Here is a 4,003-nt window from a genome sequence, read left to right on the forward strand (position 1 = left end):
AGGCATCGCCCGGGGAGGGGTCCCGACCCCAGGCTGCTGTCCGCCCGGGCAGTGCCGGAGCCTCCGCCTGCGGAGCACGGCCGGGGAGGCGCAGCCCCCGGAACCCCGGGGCCTGGGCGAGGTGAGCGGCGGAGGGTCGGCGGAATGCGGGACGCAGGGAGGACCGGGGCCTCGGGAGGATGCGGCGCCGGGGCGCGGGGCACAGGCCCGAGGGGCGCGAGCGGGGCCTTTGTGGGCGCGGGCGGGGGGCCGAGGGCCGGCACCCCCGACGTGCCCGCCTGCCCCGCACCGCCGTCCCGCGGACGCGCCCCTGACCGCGGCAGGTCGGGCACTTGTCCCCGCCGGCCCAGGCCCCGGGCGCCCTCCTGCTCCCTCCGGACCCGTGCCCAGCGCGCTAGCTGCCGGGCCCTGCGCGCGTGCGGCTTTGCTACCGGCTGTCCGTGGACGTGAGGAACTGTTTCCGCCCCTCCCGGCGCCGCTGCCCTCCCGGGCTGCAGGCGCACAGGTGTGTTTCCTGCCAGAAGCGAGTTGCCGGCCTCCCCCCGCCGCCACGGCAGAGCCTGGACTGGAACCCAGGTCTTCGGCTTCTGTGCCTGCTCCTCTAGACGGCAGCCCTCTGGCCGCCACACGAAAGGGGCTGTCAGCCCTTCCCGAAGCACTTTTCTCTAGAAGCCTGGAAGGAGATTCCTTGACGGGAGGGGGAGGACTCGGGGGCGGGGGGGGCGGGCAGCTTGGGGTGGAGAAGAGCTGTCCCCTGCGGGCAGTGAGGTTAGAGCCGGCGCTCTGGGCGCGCGGGACGGACCCCGGCGCAGCCTCGCCGGCTGTGCGCCCCGGGCCGAGCGGCTCCGGCTCTGCGCTCAGTTTCCTGACCTGTAACCGGGCGTGGACAATGGCAGCGGGGCGGCGGGACTGAACGTGTGGGCGGTGCCCGGCCCGGGGGAGGGTCAGTGAGTTATTGCGGCCCCTACTGCAGCCGGAGTCCTACGTCCTTCTTCTCTGAGCCGCACGGCCGAGAGGGGGTCCCGGACCCCTGGGGCTGGCCCTCGTCTCTGGGCCTGTCTAGCCCCAGCTCCTTCTGACTTTCCTCTCCGAGGGCTCGTGGCCTCGTTCTCGGGCGGTGTAAGGATGTCAGAGCTGGCGATTCTCAGGGGTGGAAAGCACGAGGGGCTTCTCCCTCCTGGCTCCCTATTTCCTCTTTCAGATCTGCCTTCTGGAGACCGCACCCGTCCTCGCAGAAGAGCCCAGAAAGAAGACATGGCTCTTGGACCGAGGGAAGCAAGGTCTCGAGTGAGTTCATTGCCATCTCGGGTCTTACAGATAGAGAGAGAGATCGATCGATTGATTGATGGGTTGGTTGATATACTTACTCGCTTACTTACCCTACCCTTAAACTGAAGTTCTCTACTCAATACAGTTTTCTCCAGGATTTGGAGCCCTAGCCCTTTTCTCCTTGAAGAGTCGATCCACCCAGGTGGAGGGTGGATTCTGTAGGCAATGTTTGCCTCCTCCCTGCCAATCCATGTCTAGTGTTTCTCTCTTCTTTTTCTAACAGATGCTTCTTTTTATTCATGAATCTCAATTCAGTGTATGATTACTAACTTGACAGGTAAGGTGCCACATGGGGATGGAACAAAGAAACACGCACACTTGGCAGTTCCTTTCTGGCCCTGCTTCCTTGGCTCGCCCTGGTCTCTCTCCCTACCCTTGGCTTTTCCTTAGGATACCTTCCCTAGACTTCTCCAAGCCACCATTGTTAGGTTTTTCTCCCTCTTTACTTTGTGGACCACGTGCCTTGTTTCTATACTCTCTTGAGAACTGTTCTTGACCTGCCATTTTCATCCTTCTGTCGTTGGAAATGGTCCAGGTGAGCCAGTGCATGAACAAGGAGTAGCCCTGTTGGAGGGGACACAGTTGGAGAGATCTCTGGACTGAAGGGCAGAGAGAAGACTCCCCAGGAAGGAGCAGGGAGGGTTTTGTGGGATATCAGGAGTGGAGAGGCAGGGTCTCCAGTGGGTAAGAAGCGGGGCTTGAAGCCAGACTGCCGGGCTTGAACCCATCTCCTCGGTTGTTTGTGGGCCTTGGACAAAGAGCTCCATCTCTCTATGCCCGTTTCCTCATCTGGACAATGGGAATAACAAGCATGCCGACCTCATGGGGTAGGTGGCAGGGTCAGGTGAGTTAGTGCATGGAAAGTGTTTAGATCAGGGCTGGGCACTAGCAGATGCCCAACATGGGGTGGTTGTGGGAGCCGGATGATGTTACTGTAGTAATAATACCACTCATGCCGACAGATGGGAACGGCTGTACCGTGCTGCTAGGACTTGTCCTTTCATTGCTCATCTTCATCTGACAGTAACAGTTAATGCTGCTGGGGGTCGGCCCGAGGGCTTGGCCTTTGTTCTCACTCTCAGGCCAGCGCAGCAGTGATCATCCCCGTGTTACACATGCGCAAACTGAAGCTCAGAGACGTCCAGTAACCTGAATTCCAACCCCAGTGTGTCTGGCTTCTGGGTCCAGGCTCGTCACTGCCCAGCCATTCCCCTGGTGCCTCTTTCAGAACCCGGGGCAGCCCCAGCCCCGTGTTCCCAGAGCTCTTCTCCGCTGTCATGTCCTTGGGCCCATGAATCGCGGTGGTGGTTGATCTTCGGGCTGGGGCCGGCCAGTGCATATCTGGGCTGCTTTTTTCTAAAGCTTTCCTCTTCCATTCCCACAGAGCCACGCTGCTCTCGTGCCCAGAATCTTCTCCATCCCTGCAGAGGAGCTAATGCATGCGGCATTCTCCCTAACCTCACCTGCTCCCCCATGTCCATACTGCATGGGCTTGCGTGTAAAGCTCAGTGACAGGCGTTTAAGACCAGAGAGAGAATATACTGAGTGCTGGGTTAACAGAAAACTTTAATCATTGTCCTGCCTCTGCCACTGATAAAGTATGTGACCCGGGGTCTTGGCTGCTCTGGACCTTCTCCTCCTCATCTCTGAAGTGAGGATTGAGCCGGGACATGGTGTATGGCCCTGTCCAGCTACACATTTTTCTTTCATTGATCCAATTATTTTGTGTGTTAATCTTGTCTGCCAGCTGGATTGTAAATTCTTTGAGAGCAAAAATTATTTCTTATATTCCTCCCCAATATGTAAATAATTTACTGTTTTTCTTACCAGAAAGATATTGTAGGGGCACCTGGGTGGCTCAGTTGGTTAAGCGACTGCCTTCGGCTCAGGTCATGATCCTGGAGTCCCGGGATCGAGTCCCGCATCGGGCTCCCTGCTCAGCAGGGAGTCTGCTTCTCCCTCTGATCCTCTCCGCTCTCATGCTCTCTCTCTGTCTCATTCTCTCTCTAAACTAAATAAATAAAATCTTAAAAAAAAAAAAGATATTGTATAATCATGGTATAAATTTTAGAGTATAAAATATGTACATATATATGCATAGATGTATATATGTATGTGTGTGTATTTGTGTGTAGAGTTGACCCTTGAGCAACACAGGTTTGAACTGGGTAGGTCCACTTACACGTGGATTTTTTTCAATCAGTACAGTACAGTACTGTAAATGTATTTCTCTTACAGGTTTTTTTTTTTTTTTTTGGTTTATTTTTTGAGAGAGAGTGCAAGTAGATGAGGGGGGACAGAGAGAGAGAGAGAATGAATCTCAAGGAGATTCTGTGCTGAGTGCAGAGCATGATGTGGGGCTTGATCTCATGACCCTGAGATCATGATCAGAGTGGAAATCAAGAGTCAGATGCTTAACCGACTGAGCCACCAAGGCGCCCCCTTATGATTTTCTTAATAACATTTTCTTTTTTCTAGCTTACTTTAGTGTAAGAATATAGTATATAATATATATAACGTGCAAAATATGTGTTAATCAACTGTTTACATTATTGGGAAGGCTTCCAGTCAACAGTAGGCTATTAGTAGTTATGTTTTTGGGGAGTCAAAAGTTATATGTGGATTTTCATCTGTGTGCGAGGTCAGTGCCCCTAACCTCCTCCTTGTGCAAGAA

At 55.1% G+C, this 4,003-nt stretch overlaps 1 long non-coding RNA gene across 1 annotated transcript; it reads left to right on the forward strand.

Annotated features, from left to right (window-relative positions):
- LOC145718479 (uncharacterized) lies at positions 1-3,647 on the forward strand. The gene is made up of 2 exons (XR_014141840.1): positions 1-121; positions 1,202-3,647. It is a non-coding gene; the product is annotated as an uncharacterized LOC145718479 (long non-coding RNA).
- Positions 3,648-4,003: the final 356 nt, after the last annotated feature.

This window comes from Leptonychotes weddellii, unplaced genomic scaffold (genome assembly GCF_054177405.1).
Source record: "Leptonychotes weddellii isolate Sample4059 unplaced genomic scaffold, ASM5417740v2 HiC_scaffold_16291, whole genome shotgun sequence".
In the NCBI taxonomy this organism is placed as follows: Eukaryota; Metazoa; Chordata; class Mammalia; order Carnivora; family Phocidae; genus Leptonychotes; species Leptonychotes weddellii.